The sequence below is a fragment of the Mixophyes fleayi genome, chromosome 8 (genome assembly GCF_038048845.1).
Source record: "Mixophyes fleayi isolate aMixFle1 chromosome 8, aMixFle1.hap1, whole genome shotgun sequence".
Classification (NCBI taxonomy): domain Eukaryota; kingdom Metazoa; phylum Chordata; class Amphibia; order Anura; family Limnodynastidae; genus Mixophyes; species Mixophyes fleayi.
Window position 1 is genome coordinate 74083905 of NC_134409.1, and position 20103 is coordinate 74104007.

Sequence of the window (20103 nt, forward strand, 5' to 3'; positions counted from 1 at the left end):
AATAATCTGGATATCTATATTTCTACATTGTCTACTCACAGGTCTGTGTACCCTGTTTACTCCAGAGATTCGGCAGCATATTTGGATTATTGAGCGCTGACAGTTTTTTCCAGTATAACAGTATTTTAGGTTTGTTTTTGTTAATGCATCATATAAAGTTATCCTTTTTTTTGTCGCTATATTGCTGTGTTTTTTTGGGTGCGATTTTTCCCCTAGGTCAGCTAGTGGGAATGTATACTATGCTCCCCCTCTATTGTACTACCTATTATGTCTTGTTCAGGTCCTGATCATTCTTCCACCAAAGATCTCAAGGTTATTTCCTGGAATGTTAGAGGGTTGAATAATAACAAGTGCTCAATAGTGTTTAGAAATGTTAAGCAATATGGAGCTGAATATTGTGTGTTTTCTTGAAATGCATTTGGAGGGGTGTAAGGTCTCTCACTTAAAAGCCTTATATTGGTCTGGCCTGCCATGCCACGCATATATACAAATCCAGAGGAGTACTGTTCTTATACACAAACGCATACCATTTCAATTAAATAAAGTCCACATTGACTCTCAAGGTAGATATGTGTTCCTCATGGCAACCATTAATTCTTCTCCGCTAATGTTGCTGGCTTACACCCTCTATATAGCAGTTATGTCCTAAAATGTTGTAGTGAGTCTATGGCACTTTTCCCTAACTCTCCTCTTATTTGAATGGGGGATTTTAACAATGTAATTGATAGAGATTCTGGGCCTCATTCATCAAGGTACGTATCTTCCAATTTTGTGCGTATCATATGCATAATTGCATATGCTCCGAAAAGGCTCGTATAACATCCTAATAAATGTATTTCATGGGGTGTTTGTGTGTATGTTCTTTTCCTCGTATGTTTCCTGTAGTGTCTTGTGTAGCAGAGGACAGCAGATCTACACCTGAATTCAACAGTGCATGTATCTTCAGATCCATTCCTTGTGGACTTCTGGCGTGCGCAGATCCGAATTATATGCGTTATGACACAAATGCACAATGCGCTCAGTATGCGTTCCTTGATGAATCAGGCCCTCTGACCGGAGCAGGGAGGGTCATACTGTTACCAGTACTGGTAACTTGACCTTTATTTTTCCTTGTCTCATAGAGCATTCTCCAGAAGATATTTGGCACTTCTTTCTGGTCTCCTGGTACTTGTTGTATATGAGATTGAGTGTAAGCCACGTGTGATCTCTGCTCACTCCCCTTGTCATAAACAGACTTGCTCTAATGGCCTTAGTATTGGTGCTGCTATGCTGAGAGGCACGGAGTCTAAACACGCCTCAGGTCTTCTCCTGGGATCCCTGCAAGGAGATTTGGTTTTAGCTGCAGAGACGTGCAGGTCGCGGCCCTCCCAGTTAGCCACCAGCGACGTATAAGTGAACTTGCGAAGTCGTGCAATCCAAAGGTCAAAACGAGGGGGCAATGCAGGTACGGAGGGAGTAGGCAGAAGAAGAGTCAGGAGGGCAAAGGTCAAAACCAGGGAGTCAGGATATGTCCAAAGGATAATTCGAAAGAGAGGTCAGGCAGAACCAGGGTCAGAATCCAAAAGTCACTCAGTACAGGATACAAACAGTGCTGGAGCCTAAGGACTAGATACTCTGGTACCCTAGTGGTGCCAGAGTCAGGTTTAAATACAGGGTGCCTGTTAATCATTGGTGGAGGTGGGGTCAGCGGGTCAGCTGTTCTGACCGCCGACAGGAAGCGCTGGCCGACGGCTCCGTTGCCTAGCAGCGGGACTGCCGGGCAAAACTGAAGGCGACCGTTCCCGGGACCTAGTGTGAGTGCAGAGACTGCACCTGATATTACCCCCCCTTTCTCCACTGAAAGATGCGCCCCTCAAGGATTGTCTTTTGATGAAATCAGCCAGAAGACGAGGAGCATGAAGATCTTCCTTATACACCCATGACCGTTCTTCGGGTCCATAGCCCTTCCAATGGACCAAGTACTGGGGATGCCCACGCAAGTTACGGGTTTTCAAAATGTGACTGAACTCATACTCGTTGCCAGATGCAGTTAACAGCGGCTGTTGATGGGAAGATTTGTGGGAGAACTTATTGAGGATCAGTGGTTTCAGCAGAGAAACATGGAAGTTATTGTGGATCTTCAAACAGGGGGGAACGTGCAGCCTGTAGGCTACCGGGTTGTTGATCTGTGTCACCAGACATGGCCCAATAAATCGTGGAGCCAATTTCATAGATGGCACCCGGAGTCTAAGATTGCGTGGGGAAAGCCACACTTTCTCACTCGGATGAAGAATGGGAATCAATCTGCGATGGCTGTCTGCAGCCTGTTTATACCACTGCAAAGCTTTTAACAGATTTTCTTTGGTTGATGTCCAAATACGAGCAAAATCTCGGACCACAGAGTGAGCAGCCTGCACCGTAGGTACCAAGGGAGGAGAGAAATCAGGTAGGATGATGAGGGAGCCAGAGACCGTAAAGAAGGGGGAGGATCCAGTGGAATCATGTATGTGATTATTATGGCCGAATTCCGCCCAGGGAAGCAAGTTACACCAATCATCTTGATTACCGAAGGAAAAACAGCAGAGAAATAGTTCAAGATCCTGGTTTACACGTTCCATCTGACCATTAGTTTGAGGATAATACTCAGAGGAAAACTTTAGGTCAACTCCTAGATCTTTACAGAAGGCTCTCCAGAATCGTGATATAAATTGTACCCCACGGTCCGATATAATCTCCTGTGGACAGCCATGAAGCCGGAACACCTCTTTTGTAAAAACTAGAGCAAGCTTGGGAGCAGATGGATGCCCTTTTAATGGTACAAAATGGGCCATCTTCTAAAATCTGTCAACTATCACCCAAATAGTGTTGAAACCTTCGCTGGGAGGCAAATCGGTAATGAAGTCCATGGAAAGACTCACCCAAGGACACTCAGGAATTGGTAGGGGTAGAGGCAATTCAGAGGGAGGAAGCCTAAGAATCTTGTTTTGGGCACATATATCACAAGAATCTATGAACTTCTTAGATCAGTCTGGAGGGAGGGCCACCAATAGCGTCGGGACAAGAGAGAGAAGGATTTTTTGAACCCAGCGTGGCCAGCAAATTTAGTAGCATGGGCCCAGCGGAGGGCTTTGAGACAACGGTGAGGTTCCAGATAAGATCATCCAATTGGAGGTGTCTTGGAGCCACAGGTTAGAGCAAGAATACTGGAAGGGTCGAGAATGTAAGGAGGTTCAGCTGAGGGTGCGTGATCAGACTTGTCAAATGACCGAGAAAGTGCATTCGCTCGAGAACCTTTTCCGGATCCATCTGCAATCCAGAATCAGAGACTATGTATCCCAGAAAAGGAAAATACATTTTTCAAGCTTACAAAAGAGATTGTTTTGACGTAAACAGAACAGAACTTCTTTTACATGAGAATGGTGGGTGAAGAAATCGGGGGGAAAAATTAATATATCGTACAGATGTACCACCACAGATTTGTAGAGAAGGTCCAGGAAGATATCGTTAACAAAAGACTGGAACATGGCCGGAGCATTGCAAAGCCTGAAGGGCATGACGAGGTAATCGTAGTGCCCATCTCGAGTACTGAAGGCAGTCTTCGATTCGTCCCCCTAGCAATTCCATTTTAAATTGTAAGCTCCTCGTAGATCTAGTTTAGAGAAGATCCTTGAGCCACTGATTCGATCAAATAGTGCAGAAATGAGGGCGAGAGGGTACCTGTTTTTTACAGTTCTGGCGTTTAATTGCCGATAATTGATGCAGGGGTGTATGGTTCCATCTTTCTTCTTCACGAAGAAGAATCCTGCTCCTGCAGGGTAAGAGGATTTTCTGATGAAGCCATGCTATAAATTTTCGGTATGTACTGAGACATGGCCTGATCCTCCGGAAGGGAAAAAGGATAAATCCTACCCTTGGGAATAGGCTTACCAGACTGCAAGTAGATTGGGCAGTCCCACGGACATTGCGGGGGAAGAATCTCGGAAGCTGGTTTGGAGAAAACATCCCGAAAGGAGATATAGGGAGCGGGGAGCTGCAGCTGAGAGGAAAGCGCCTGACAAGGTATGGGAGGAATGCTCTGTTTCTTGAGTTTAACTGTGAAAAGGCATGTCTCGCAACACTGAGGACCCCAAGAAGTGACTTTTTCAGAACTCCAATTAAATTGAGGTGCATGTAGTCTGAGCCATTGAAGACCCAGGATGACAGAATTAATGGGCTGAGGTAAAACCAAAAATTAGATCCATTCTGAATGCAGACCCCTACCGTCAGCCGAACAGGAGATGTAACCTTGGAAATGGAACCGTTAACAACGCAATTTCCATCCACGGCAGTAAGAAACAATGGCTGAGGCAAATCTTGGGTTGAGATCTGGAGTTGCGATGCCAATGTGCAGATATGAAATTTCCGGCAGCGAAAGCAGAGGTCACTAGGGGTCATTAGGAGTGTCCAGAGAGATAACTTTAAAAAATCTGTCTTCGAGGTGGAATAGGAAGTAGAAAGTCTGACACCTTGAACGGCCTCCCTGTAACTGACTACGAGGGAGCGTTTCCCAGCCAATTAGGACAGGAGACTAGCAGATGACCAGCCTCTCCACAATAGATACAGAGATTCTGCTTTTGCCTTCTATCCCTCTCTTCAGGGGACAAGCAGGAACGTCCTATCTGCATGGGCTCATCCGGAGCAGCTGGGATCAGATTCTGAAACCGAGGAGCAAGGCGAGGAACAAAGCATCTGGCAGAGGATCTCTCTTGAGTACGTTCCCGGAAGCGAAGATCTACCCTATTACATAGAGGAATGAGGAAATCAAGATGTGCAGGAAACTCATGGCATACCAATTCATCTTTAATGCGACCTGAAAGGCCCTGCCAGAAAGTTGCCACAAGTTCCTTATCGTTCCACTTAAGCTCGGAAGCCAGGGTATGAAATTGAACCGCATATTGTCCTACCGTTTGGCAACCTTGGCATAGGGAAAGGAGGCTGGAGGCTGCGGAAGAAACCCGACCTGGTTCATCAAATATTTTCCGGAACGCTGTTATAAAAGAAGAGGCGTTCAGTAGAAGGGGATCATCCCATTCCCACAAAGGTGAGGCCCATGCCAGGGCTTATCCGGAGAGAAGCGAAATTATGAAAGCCACCTTGGAACGTTCAGAAGGGAAGGATCCGGAGTTACATTCGAAACTAATGGAACATTTGTTCAAAAATCCCCGACATTTCTTAGGGTCCCCATCAAATGTCTCTGGTGTCGGCAGCCGCAAGGAGGAGGATGCGACAGCCGCAGGATTAGAAATGGGAAGTCTAGCTCTGGAAGAGGTGGCTACAGCGGATTGAGCAGCCGGTAAGGAGGCCCGAAGGGAGTCCAGACGAGAGGCAATTGCTTGAATACATTGAAGTAACCTGGCCTGCTCGATATCGTGTTGTTGGACTGTATGAGCCAAGTGGAGAAGCAAATCCCAGGCTGAAGGTTCACCTTGACCTTCAGAGGTTATGGCCAGAGTATATTGTCACAAACAGACTCTCTCTGATGGCCTTACCTGCCGGTATTGGCGCTGCTATGCTGGGAGGCATGGAGTCTAAACATGCATCAGGTCTTTTTCAGGGATCCCAACAAGGAGATTTGGTTTTAGCTGCAGTGCCAGTGGTGGTGCCAGAGTATCTAGTCCCTGACTTTGACTCTTGCACCCTAGTGGTACCAGAGTCAGGTTTAAATACAGGGTGCCTGCAATCATTAATGGACGTGGGGTCAGCGGTCAGCTGTTCTGACCGCTCACAGGAAGGGATGTCTGGTGTCACCGTTGTCTAGCAACACCCGAACATCCTGCGGAGCCCCGGAAGTAGCGTCCTGTTGCCAACAGGACGGCCGGGTAGAACTGAAGGCGACCATCCCCGGCCCCTAGTGTGAGTGCGAGGACGGCGCCTTACACCCCTCTTCTGCTTCATGTCGATTGCAATATTACTATGAGACAAAGGGAATGACCCTCTGGATTTTCAACCCATTTTGGTTCTCTTTCATGGGCGATGGCTCTAATCTGGTTGTTCAGTGGGAGAGATTCTTTGATATGAATGCTCAGACGGAAAGGCCTTCGGTGGTGTGGGACTCATTTAAGATATATCTCCGGGGCATCTTAATAGGGTTGTGACACTAAAGAAATTCTCAGGAGATAAGGAACAGCAGTTGGAACATTCTTGCAAAGCCCTAGAATCTGTTTATATACTAACTCGTTCCACTGTCTCCAGTCTTCAATGACTTACTGCACAGAAAAAATAGACAGACTATTTGCTAGGTAAATCTAAGTGTAAATTGCTATTCAATAAATGTGCACTATGTGGGAGCAGACAGGGTTGGTAGCTTTCGGGCCTACCTGGCTCGTGTGGAGTGTGCCATTGCCCTATGATTATTGATAAAATAGTAGTTCAGCACTATTAAATGCTTACCGTAGCTGGGGTAATTCAAACTTTCTTTGAGGAGGTGTATACTTCATGTGCCCACTATACACTGAATGACCTGTACATATATTTAGACACTATTTCCCTCCCTACATTATCGGCAAATAGTAAATCACTGTTGGATTCTCTCTTTTCACTGGAAGAGGTGGATGAGGTCATAATGTAAAGCTGTTGGCCCTTAGGCTTAATAAGGTGATTTTGAATTAATTCATCCAGATCAAATGTGTTTCATGCCTGGTAAGTATACTTGTTTGAATTTAAGTCGCTAAAACACCATCCTGCATGTAGCAGGTTTGATTTCCCAGTAAGCGGTTATTGTTCCCTGGACACCACTAAGGCATTCCACTCAGTAGAGTGGCTATATCTATGCAAGAGGAGATAAAACTGGGGATTATCCCAAACCTTTTCAGCTGGCTCAAGCACCTGTACTTTAACCCTGTAGCGGGAGTGAGTGTTAATGGATTTGTATCAGGTCCCTTCAAATTAGAAAGAGGCACTCATCAAGGGTGTCCTCTTTCTCCCGCCTTATTTGCTATTGAGCCCATTGCTTGTTTGATCTGTTATACTCCTTCTATCTGGCTAATCAGATCTACTCATAGAGAGGATAATGTGACTCTTTACGTGTACGATACGTGACTCTTTTTGTCAGACGCACGGGGCTCCATGGACGACATTCTACTGGTAGTTAATTACTTCGGTACATACTCTAGTTTAAAAATAAACTGGTATAAATCGAGTATTTTTGCCTCTAGAGCACCCCTGTCCAGACTTCCTCGATTCCCTGCTCCCTCTTAATTGGACCTCACCTTTTAAATATTTAGTTATAAGGATCTCTAATGAAGTGTGTGATTATATCCCTCTGAACATCCATTGTTTTTTTTGAAGGTGCATACCTGACAGAAACTGTTTCTCGCAGTGTCAGGGAGAATTAATCTTATTAAAATTATTATACAGCCTGTTCCTCTATGGTTTACAACAATCACCAAGCTTTATACCCTCTTCTCTTTTCCACATAATTGACCGAAAGAGTTCGAAAGTAAAAGTTAATGTTTTATGCAAATCCAGGTGCTATGGAGTTTTTGCCTTGCCAAATCTTAGATTGTACTATTACGTATCCAAATTAAGTCATCTGAAATTCTGGGTATCAGACCCTGATTACCATGACCTGCATTAGGAAATGTTAAGGCATGTAAACAGCTGACATACTGTTGAAGTCGTATAATTGGATGAACGAAAGTATATTGGTTTAATATTGGTTTGCCGTGCGTATTGCGAAGCGTACGCCAGGTAACACGTGGTGTGGTGCGTTCGCACGGTAAAATACGCATGCACACACTCGCATTACAACATTTAGTTATTTATATAATTTCATATTGCTTCTGTTACACTGTAATTCAGGAGCAGATAGTATTTGGTTTATTATTAGTCTATATATATATATATATATATATATATATATATATATATAGTGATTATATGTACATTGTAGTGTTATTAAAGGTTTAGGTTATAGGAAAGGTGTCATGTCTGATATCATATTGATCCCCTAATCATCAGCAGCTGTCCGGTGCAGTCGGCGAAGAGATCGCACATTGCATATTTTAGTTATTGATATTAGGGAATAATCCTTTGTATGATGCTGGCTATGAAAGGAGCAGACCCCCTGGAGAGACAACCCCCACCTTTGGATTCCTTAGATTGAATCAACCTATGATCTGTTTACACTGGACCCACCCAACGTCTGGACCTATAGAAACAATCTACGTCATCTCTATTGTTCAAGTGTAACACTGTACTGTATATAATCATAGCTGCACACACCCTGGCCCTCAGTCAACTCTGACACAGTATTCTAAACAGATATAATGTCCACCGGGTCCCGTGGGTGCGCAGCGTGCGCAAGCGATTGCATTGGTATGTACTTATCTTTTGGTATTGGCTGTGCTGTACTGTACTTTATCACAATATAATAATGTATTGAATTGTTGATTATTTACATCTGCTAAAATAAACCACCATGTGCTTTGGAAACACATACAATTGATTGGGCAATGCTTATTTTAAAACGATAGAATTACTTTAATAATACACCCTTGCAGATTCTGTTGTCTGGCATTTATCCTAGGGGCTCAGCTCCATTGCTGATCCAAGCTCTTAAAATTTGGTATGTTGCACATAGTAAGCTTCATGGAGAGTGATTGGATCCCTGTACCCCTCTGTGGGGTTTTACTAGATTCAGTGTGCTAAAGTCCCTGACCAGAAGATTCCTTGGGTTAACACATGGTGGGCCTGAGTCATCAAGGCACGCATACTGAGCGCATCATGTGTTTGTTTTAAACCACCCGTAATTGGCTCTGCATACTACGGCAGTCAACAAGGAACGGATCTAAAGATACTTGTAGGTTTACTCTGCTCTACTACACCAGACACTGTAGGATACTTACAGTGCCTATGTAGAATATGAAATCTCCAAAGAACACACAGAAAAAAATATTAAGCAATTAATGCTACCTGTCAATAATATAGTCATTTATGATTATACAGGATTGATTTTTTTTTAAATGATTTTTGTTATGTTTTTGTTTCCCTTGGGAAAACTTATATCAGGCTGTCCTTAATTTCTACTGTACATAAATGATATTTTTACAGTTGCTTCTGATTGCCGACACATGTTATAGCATGCATACGATACTGACATAACTAGGACTCAGGACTTAGACTAGCCTTATAGTTGGTGCAAGAGATATGGCAGAAAAACAAGTAACTTTGAGATGCCCAGAGCTTGATTCGGACGTGGCTGCTTGCGCTCAAGCTTGGCACACCCATTACTGTAAATTTACTATGACCAAACAGCCCTTCCCAGCCCCGTTCCCTAACCGAATCCGTAGGCTGTAGTAAGTATCCTTTGCATCATCATCATCATCAACATTTATTTATATAGCGCCAGCAAATTCTGTAGCGCTTATCAATTGGGAATAAACAGTAATAAAACAATACTGGGTAATACATACAGACAGATGAGATGAGAGGGTCCTGCTCGCAAACATACAATCTATGGGACAATGGGAGTTTGAAACACAAGGTTATTTGCTACATCATATTGCACATAAAAAAGTATATAGTGTGCTGTGTAAACAGTCAAACAGCAATGTAGGTCAGAGGGTTATTGGTTTGTTCTAGCTGTGTAGAGTGTGAAAATAGGGTAACCTACGGAGATTAAGATGCTGGTTGAGGAATATTATAAGCTTGTCTGAAGAGGTGGGTTTTCAGAGAACACTTGAGGGTTTGAAGACAAGAGGAAAGTCTTACTGTGCGAGGGAGGGAATTCCACAAAGTGGCCGAAGCACAAAAAAAAGTCCTGCAACCGGGAATGGGAGGATGTGATGAGAGTAGAAGAGAGATGCATATCTTTTGCAGAACAGAATTGTCGAGTTGGGAGATATTTTGAGACAAGTGAGGAGATGTATGTCGGTGCAATTTTGTTGACGGCTTTGTTTGTTAGTAGAAGAATTTTATATTGGAATCGTTGAAAAGCAGGCAACCATTGTAGAGACTGACAGAATGGCTCAGTAGAGGAAGAACGGTTGGCAAGGAAAAAGAATCTAGCCGCTGCATGCAAAATAGATTGTAGGGGTTCAAATCTGATTTTGGGAAGACCAGTAAGGAGGAAATTGCAATAGTCGATGCGGGAGATGATGAGCATATGAATTAAGGTTTTTAAAGTGTCCTATGTATGTGTGTATTCTGGAAATATTCTTTAACATGATTTAAATATAGAGTCGATGTTGGGAATAATCGATAGTTGTGAGTCAAGGATTACACCTAGGCAGCGAGCTTGCGGGTGGGATTTATGGTCATGCTTTCAACAGAAATAGAAATTTCAGGGAGGAAGCTTCTGTTTTTGGGTGGGAATATTATTATTTCAGTTTTTGAAAGATGGAGTTTGAGTTGGCGAGAAGACATCCAAGATGAAATGGCAGAAAGACAGTCAGCATGCGAAACAACACAGATGGTGAAAGATCAGAAGAGGATAGATAGATTTATTATTATTATTATTATTATCATTTATTTGTTAGGCGCCACAAGGTTTCCGCAACGCCTTACATAGTACAAACAGTAGACCATACACGGTAAAACATTACAGAACAATAAACACAAAGTACCAATGCTTCAGAAACTCCGGGCAGACATATGGAGTGAGGGCGGAGCAGAAGAGTAGGTATGGAGACAGGAGGGGAGAGGGGCCCTGCTCAAGCGAGCTTACATCATAAGGGAGGGTGGACAAATTAGGCACGGAGGGAGGCAGTGATGCAAGGGAGAAGAAGGGACCAGGCAAGAGGGGGGAGAACCACCAGAGTGGATGAGGGGTTAAGTGGATGGTTGGAAGGCTTTCAGGAACAGAATTTATGTATCATCCGCATAGAGATGATACTGAAATCCAAAGGAGCTTATTAGTTTTCCAAGAGAAGTGGTGTAGATGGAGAATAGCAGAGGACCTAGGACTGAGTCTTGCGGTACTCCAACAGATAAAGGAAGTGGAGCAGAGGTGGATCTAGAGAAATTAACACTGAAAGAGCGATTAGATGGGTAGGATGAGAACCAGGATTGGACAGTACCTTCAAGACCTAGGGATTGTAGCATTTGTAAGAGGAGAGAGTGGTCAACAGTGTCAAATGCAGCATAGAGATCCAGGAGAATTAGAAAAGAGTAATGGCCTTCAGTTTTTGCTGTGATGAAATCATTGAGACCCTTGGTCAGCACAGTCTCTGTGGAGTGTTGAGAGCGTAAGCTTGACTAAAGTGAATCCAGTAGGTTGTTTGCTGTAAGAAAGTGTGTGAGGCGAGTGTAGGCAAATTTACTCTCGAGAAGTTTGGAGGGGCATGGGAGCTGAGAGATGGAGATGACAAGGCTTCATTCACTTTCTGGCGTATGGGCCGGTTGTGGGCATGCACAGACTAATTTTGCATACAATATGCTCAAAATCAGCAGATACGTGTCTTAATGACTCAAGCTCAGTATCTTTACACTGGAGAAACATTGGGGCACTCAAATCATTTTTCCAACTCATTGAGGAATATGCAATCCCCAAACGTATGTTTCTGGCTACTTTCAACTTCGGCACGCATTACTGACCCAATTTGAACAGGGATTCCCCCCTCTTAAAGAAGCCCCCATGAAAATTTCTGCTTCAGCCTCTGAGATACTTGAAACTGACTTCACATACTTCTACTTACTAAGTGAATTTGCCAACAATAATCTTACAATATTACGAGCAAGGTGTGAGGCAGATATCGGTCCACTAGAGGATGAAGATTGTGGGGTGTTCCTGACCAGTTCCCACGGCTCAACCACCTCTCTGAGGTTTCAGCAGATCTAGATTTATATTCTGTATAGAGCATATCTTATCCCATGTAGATTGGCAAAGTTAAGACCTAACCAATCAATTTGATGTCCCAAATGTGGGTACCCTTGTGCTCATTCTGGCATTTATTATGGCATTCCTTCAAGATTACATGTTTTTGGATTAAAGTCATTAGATATATCAATAAAACTGGAGTCACAGTACCATTATATTCTCCTGGTATCTCTATTTCGGCATATGGTTGGAGGTCATGGTAAATAGAGTGATGAGGCAATACTTAGTCAATGAGTTTATGCTCACCAAGATTTGTATAACTAGATTGTGGATGGCCTTGGTTAGATGTATGGTAGCACTGTGTATCGTCTATGTTTTCTTAATTTATTTAATGTTGTACGAGAAAGCGGTTTTACATTGTTTATCATCATCATCATCTATTTATTTATATAGCGCCACTAATTCTGCAGCGCTATACAGAGAACTCATTCACATCAGTCCCTGCCCCATTGGAACTTACAATCTAAATCCCCTAACTTACTCACACACAGACCGAGGGAGACTAAGGGCAATTTAATAGCAGCCAATTAACCTACCAGTATGTTTTTGGAAAGGGGGAGTAAACTGGAGCACCCGAAGGAAAGCAACGCAACACGGGGAGACCATACAAACTCCACACAGATAAGGTCATGGTCGGGATCGAACTCATGACCCCCAGCACTGTGAGGCAGAAGTCCTAACCACTAAGCCACCGTGCTGCCCAACCGTGTTGCGGTTATGGCATTAGGTTTCTAAATTTTCATGTAATGCTTGTTCATTTTCAGCTACTGTTTTAACTGCTTGTATGTTTTGCTTGGTACTTTGCATGTAAGATTACTTTACAAAATAAAAAACACTGTATTTAAAACAAAAAAAGGCCCTGCTGTATCAATATACAATTAAACTTGATTCCCACAGGCTGACCTTCTGGTTCCTGGTCAAAGCTTAAAGGGTACTCAAATTTATAAAAAATGGATCAGTGGACCCAAGGGTGTAAAGTAGAAATGTTGGAAACCTGCTCAGTTGTGCCAGAAGGAACAGTTTTGTAAATGATGCCTGACAGGAGTCAACATGTGTATGGTTCACCGGACCTGCAGACTCTGGAAAAAGCTGCTCTGATGGAGGGCAAGTTTATAGAAGTCCACTCCCAGATGGTCTTGCTTGATTATAAAAAAGATGGGGAAACAGTCTGCCCAAGACCTGCTATCACTACAACAGTTTCATGCTCACTGGTTTCCCATCCAAGTCTTGACTATAGGCAGGAGCATATCATGATGCAAATTCACTGGATGGACATAACTAAATGTAAAAAAAAATCATGTAGTACCAGTCAATCTTTTGAGGGTCATAATTGGTGCTGGCTGACAGGAAAATGTGTAAAATTCCAAATACTCAGGTCACCTTTGAGTGGACAGAATGACTGAATTCAAAATTGTTGGGTGTAATGGAACAACTTCCAGCTGACATGCTACTAGAGAATGTAGAGGGAGATTTTCTCTGTGGTAATATATGTTGGCAATGGTTGATGACTGGTGAACAACAGGGCACTGTCCATAATGGGGGTAAGAAGATTCATAGCTCATACAGGAAATCCTAGTTTAAAGAATCTGAGAGCATGAGTTGGGCAAGCGCTTCAGAAGGGAGTGATCAAATAGTTCAGGCAGGTGGACTAAACTTGTACGAGAAGAAAAGAAAAAGAAAAAATATTATTATTATTATTATTAATTTTTATTTATAGGGCACCACTAGGTATCCGTAGCGCCGTACAGGGACAGACAGAAACACGATACAGGGTGAGACAGCACGGTACAGTTAACAAAAAGCACAGTAACTCAGAAGCTCAATGTACAGCTAGATGAGAGGTGAGAGCCCCCAGCGGGGTAGAAGGGCAGGAGGACCTCACGGAAGAGACAAGGAGCTGGAGAGCAGAGTTAAGGTGGTGGAGAACAGAGGGAAAGGAGGCCCTGCTCGAAGGAGCGTACAATCTAAGGGGAGGGTAGGACAGACAGAGACGCAAAGGTAGGAGGATGGAATGGGGAGAACGGAGGCTGAGACGGAGAGGGGGGGAGAGGAGAAAGAAAAGGAGGGAGGTAAGAGGGGGACAGGAGGGAGGGCAGAAGTGGAAGGGGGGTAGGCGGAGACTGGGAGGAGGACAATTAGGTGGGGGACTGGAGGGCTTTAAGGAAAAGGTGGGTTTTTAAGGCCCGTTTGAAGCTGGACAAGTTGGGGGAAGTTCTGATGGAGCGGGGGAGCTGGTTCCAGTGGAGGGGGGCAGCGCGGGAGAAGTCTTGGATGCGAGCATGGGAGGAGGTAACCAGGGGGAGGAGAGGCGGCGGTCGTTAGCCGAACGCAGAGGGCGGGATGGAGCGTGAATGGAGATAAGGTTGGAGATGTAGGGAGCAGTGGAGTTGGAGAGGGCCTTGAAAGTAAGAGTGAGGAGCTTGAACACGATTCTGTGGGGGATGGGAAGCCAGTGGAGGGATTGGTAGAGGGGGGAGACAGAAGAGGAGCGGCGAGAAAGGAAAATGAGCCGAGCGGCAGCATTGAGTACGGAGCGAAGGGGAGCGAGATGAGAGCGGGGGAGGCCAGTAAGGAGGAGGTTACAGTAGTCCAATATGCTTTTCTGGGGCACTCAGTGATGGAATGTTAAAAAAAAATAAACCTTTATTAAATTGTCCTACTTTCTCCAGCGTGATAGCGAAATGTTTAAAACCATATAATGTGAAAAAGTGCAAATATGGGATATAAAATAGCAATATCCAATTACTATGCCTTGTTATATTAGTAATTAGGTAAATATAATACAACTGTTCTAATATTTGTAAACCGCTACTGCAATGTAGAGGACCATTGCTTCAGATATCATATATAGTAGATAGCATGAATTGTATTTGGGGATATATTGTAGCCTACTATTTATTGGAGATAAATCTTTGTGGTTTGTAGGCAATCCCTATATAGTGAGTCAGTATATATTCATTCCTATAGATGTCTTGGTTCCCTAATTCATAACAGGGAACCTTTATAAAAGTCTTATTTATGTAGACTTGTTCAATTGACATATGTTAGGTTTATACCAAAAGTGTCATTGGTTATTAAGTTACTATGTAACCACTATATGATTTATTTCCCAGTAACCTTTCTCAATATATTGCTGCATGCTTACAATCAAACCCTTTTTCACTCATAAGCAGTTCCCCATTCATACTCAATAGATCTGCTATATCATCCTAACTTCCTATCTAAAATAGCTTGCTTGGAAGCCTAAGGAGTCCTAAATTGCATTAGTGAACAAACAGTGAATGAATAGAGTGAGGCGAACACTGACACGCAGAGTAGTGAAACGCAATCAAGCACCTGTCTCTAGGTGTGACAATTGTTGCACTTATGTCTCACGATGCAACACTTCCAGAGTAACGCTATGGAATTTTCATGGTTATTGCTGAAAATTCCAACGCATTTTACTCACTTTGGGAGGTGACATTTAACACTATTAGCCTGATTGAGCAATCTTATTCTAGACTAATGACACTATGTAGTGCCTTCCAAAGTAGGAAGGACATGCTGGAACATGCTATACTATCTGTCATATGCAAGATACTTACATATCAAATAAAACTGCAAATAGGTGTTTGTGATTTAATTCATAGTATTAGGTTGGTGTGAGATTTTGTTTCCAACCATGATTTAAAACCTGAGAGGGAGAGACTAAATTACTTTGTTATCTCTTTGATTATCTCTACATTCTACCCATGATGTATTTAGGTACAATGAGTTCCAGATGTTCTTAACTACAGATGAGTGCCCAATACCAATTTATGACACAAGTCTTTGAGACTATATCAATGTCATCAATGATATCCAACAACAGAACCCTCACATTCTTTACGGTTCTGTGATATCTCAGAACATCTCCCCTGGGTGACATGAGTCTGAGCAGCTGGGATAAGTTTAAGTGAAGGGCATTAAGGTCACAGAAAAATGTCATATTTTCTGAAATATATTGACATGAGTCATGTCAGAAATGTAAATGAAGGTGAACCTTAAAATCTGTTGCATGAAGGTAATATTATCTTTGTAGAACATTCTATTAAGAAGTTAGCCCAGTTTAAATAATTCCTGACTTGAAAGCTGTTGTGAATAGATGGTTGTAAAACTCATTTGCATAAACACAGACTTTTAGGGCTAGATTTACTAAGCTGCGGGTTTGAAAAAGTGGATATGTTGCCTATAGCAACCAATCAGATTCTAGCTGTCATTTTGTAGAATGACAAATGACAACTAGAATCTGATTGGTTGCTATAGGCAAGATCTGCACTTTTTCAAACCCGCAGCTTAGTAAATATACCCCTTAGTTTCTTTGGTTTCAGTGGAAGAGGGACTGTGGGCACCTGAAGCATGTTTAAAATGTCCTGTAGATTCGTTCACTTTTGGGAGTCAATTTCATATTGAACAGTGTTCCAGCGAATTGATACTTTCCCTGCAGGCAGAAATTTGATCATTCATGAGTGTACAATTTTTCTGTTGTTAACGCCTTTTTATTTTACAAGAAACTATTGTATACTATATTTGTATGTCATTTTGTTAACTGTTTTGCATTTGAAGCATTGTGGGTTCCTGTTCCATATTAAATCACACTTAATAAGTTCATGTCTCTGTGTTATTACAAATTCACATGTCAGACTTAGCTTATTACTAGGGGTGTGCACCGGCCACTTTTAGTGTTTTGGGTTTTGTGTTTTGGGTTCTGATTAGCTTGAGATTTTGGGTTCTGATTTGTTTTGCCAAAACACCCGACGAAAGGTTTTGGTTCTGATTTAGGGTTTTGGCTTCTGATTTATTTTTAAAAAAGCATAAAAAGTGCTAATATCCCGTTTTTTGTTTTTTTTTTCACTCCTACGCTATTATTGACCTCAATAATATTCAATAAGAATCATTTCCACTAATTTCCAGTCTATTCTGAACACCTCACAGCTATCTGGACTGCGTAGTGGAGTGGCTCCGGTACCCAATTTGTTACCGGGGCCACAATACCTCCTCCAACTGGTCTGAATTCCACTGCACAGATGGCTGCTCCTACATCCTCTGCAGCATATAGAGGGTGTAGTTCGAGCGCGTCACTACCTCTTGTTTTCGACGATGACAGGTTATTTTCATTAATTTTTGATTTGGCAGCAACAGTCAACGTATTTTAATATCTGATACTCATCTATCTGGACTGCGTAGTGGAGTGGCCCCGGTACCCAATTTGGTACCGGGGCCACAATACCTCCTCCAACTGGGCTGAATTCCACTGCACAGATGGCTGCTCCTACATCCTCCAACTGGTCTGAATTCCACTGCACAGATGGCGGACACCGGATGCACGTCTAACACCAACATAGCTGTTAAGGCCGCAGTTATTTTTGGGTACAGCAGCAACAGTGAACCTAGTTTGACTTTTAAATAGCAGTACCTAGTATTTTTGGGTACAGCAGCAACAGAGAACGTAGTTTGACTTTTAAATAGCAGTACCTAGTATTTTTGGGTACAGCAGCAACAGAGAACGTAGTTTGACTTTTAAATAGCAGTACCTAATTTTTTTTGGTACAGCAGCAACAGTGAACGTAGTTTGACTTTTAAATAGCAGTACCTAGTATTTTTGGGTAGAGCAGCAACAGAGAACGTAGTTTGACTTTTAAATAGCAGTACCTAGTATTTTTGGGTACAGCAGCAACAGAGAACGTAGTTTGACTTTTAAATAGCAGTACCTAATTTTTTTTGGTACAGCAGCAACAGTGAACGTAGTTTGACTTTTAAATAGCAGTACCTAGTATTTTTGGGTACAGCAGCAACAGAGAACGTAGTTTGACTTTTAAATAGCAGTACCTAGTATTTTTGGGTACAGCAGCAACAGAGAACGTAGTTTGACTTTTAAATAGCAGTACCTAGTATTTTTGGGTACAGCAGCAACAGAGAACGTAGTTTGACTTTTAAATAGCAGTACCTAGTATTTTTGGGTACAGCAGCAACAGAGAACGTAGTTTGACTTTTAAATAGCAGTACCTATTATTTTTTGGTACAGCAGCAACAGTGAACATAGTTTGACTTTGAGATATCAGTACCTAGTATTTTTTAACTAATTTTTTTATAATTTTTTTCAATTATTTTTGTATAGGTTTTTTATAAAAAATGTTTACATTTTTTATAACTTTTAAATAATTTTGAAATAACAATGCCCTTAGCAGAACAGAGCACAGGACACAGGCAGCACCACTGGACTCAGCAGGACAGAGCACAGGACACAGCACCACTGGATTCAGCAGGACAGAGCACAGGACAAAAGCACCACTGGACTCAGCAGGACAGAGCACTGGACAAAGCACCACTTGACTCAGCAGGACAGAGCAATGGACAAAGCACAAAGAACCACTAAACTGATCAGGAGCTCCCTAACTACAACCTCCCTCACGAATGATCACAGCCAGAATGAAGATGGCGCCCGCAAGGTGAGTATTTATGACATCCGAGTCTCGCGAGATCCGACGCGAGACTTGGATGTCATAGCCTCGGTTTGGCTCCGTTTGGCGCCCGGAAGTTCCCGAACAGTGCTCGGATCCCGTCGGATCCGCACTGTTCAGGTGGGCTCGTATTTGCGGAATCCGAGCCCGCTCATCCTTACTTATTAATAGAATGCTACATAGTTGAAACAGAGGAGATCATTTGGTTTATGATAATTCTGGGTCAGAGGAGATAATTTGGTTTATCTCAGCTTAAAGTAAGATGTGATAGATTAATTTACATAAGGGAGAACCAATGGTTTCCTGAGTAAGAGTGTTAGCTTTTCAAATTAATCTTTGGTGTTAGCATAATTAGTAAGGCAAAAGTAGTGTGTGAGATAGACCAGGTGGTAGGTTTTTATTAACCCTTTGTCTCACACACACACATCACAAAGGCTCAGATGAGTGCTGGATCGTGACACTACCCTTCTCACTTAATTGTGTAACAAATGTAGTGAAAAATGTGGGTGACTGATGACATAAGCTTTGATGCACTATTAGTCTAGATTAGAATCTGTCCATCTGAACATATTGTATTTTTCCAAGGTAATGTGTAAAATTTTACAGAATATACAAGACAAAAACATAATAGTCTAATGTCTGTCTGGATCTAAATATATATTAGAAGCCTGACACCCAGCGCTCAACAAAACAAAGCAATCTAGTGCAACCTTTATTCACATAATGTAATTCACAGGCTGCCATATGTAATCATTAACTGTTACTTCCTCAGCTTTGAGAGCAAAGTCGCTAAGGAACCACACATGTTACACAGTGAGAACACAACTGTTTGGAAATTTTCTGGGTTTTAGCTAGCCAGTGGTCTAAAACCTGCACTGTCTTATATGGAGTGTGATCCTGCTCTCATTTATCACTACAATAAGTCACACAATCAACACATAACAATTCCTGGCTTATTAAAAAATAAATAAAAAATATATTGATCAAATTTCTGTTTTGATGCTTGTGAAGCTTGTGAAAATTTAGAATCAAGACAATGTAAAAAAGTTTTAAGCCTCCAAAACAAAGCATGTATAACATGCTGAGCCATATTTGGTACCGAGAATACAAAATTGAGTTTCATCTGGTACAAGTCTAGTATGTTGAGCCATGTATCATGCAAGGTTTAATATACAGAACCATACAGTATTTGGGGCCAAGTCTCAAATGTATAAACATATATAGTCTAAAATGCAAAAATGCATCTGGTACCAAGTAAGTGGATTTACAAACCACCACTGATCTTCCATTGATTCAATTTTCCCTCCAACCCTCTCTTTCTCCCCCTATCAGCTGGCTATCTACTAAAAAAGCATGCTGGGGGTTGTAGTTTCTCAGCACCTGAAGACCCACAAGTTAGCCATGCCTGTTGCATAGAACTAATTCAACTTGGTGGTGCTCTCTGAAAACTGCAATTATAAATATATACTTTAGAGATACTGCACAAATGTTTAATCCTACAGATAAATGACATCTTATGCATCAAGGTACTATATATAGCAAAACACACTGTACAGGCAATGCAGAGGACCATGTCATAGTTCTCTGTGCAAACTACTTTATAAGTAATAAAGATTTTATTTATGGAGGGTCTGCTGGCTATTTCTATGTGTAGTTTTTTTAAAATCTTAATTATTGTTTTCTTTTATAGATGGGACCTCTAGTCCACTCAAACAGCATTGGGAATGGGAAGGAAACTGGAGGTAACATTGAGCCAAACCCTGGTGGCAACAATAGGAGGTTCAAGAA

General features: G+C 42.3%; 1 protein-coding gene across 2 annotated transcripts in view; it reads right to left on the reverse strand.

Annotated features, from left to right (window-relative positions):
- NTMT2 (N-terminal Xaa-Pro-Lys N-methyltransferase 2) overlaps positions 1-20103 on the reverse strand; it is a 133144-nt gene that overhangs the window by 36274 nt on the left and 76767 nt on the right. The window lies entirely within an intron of this gene.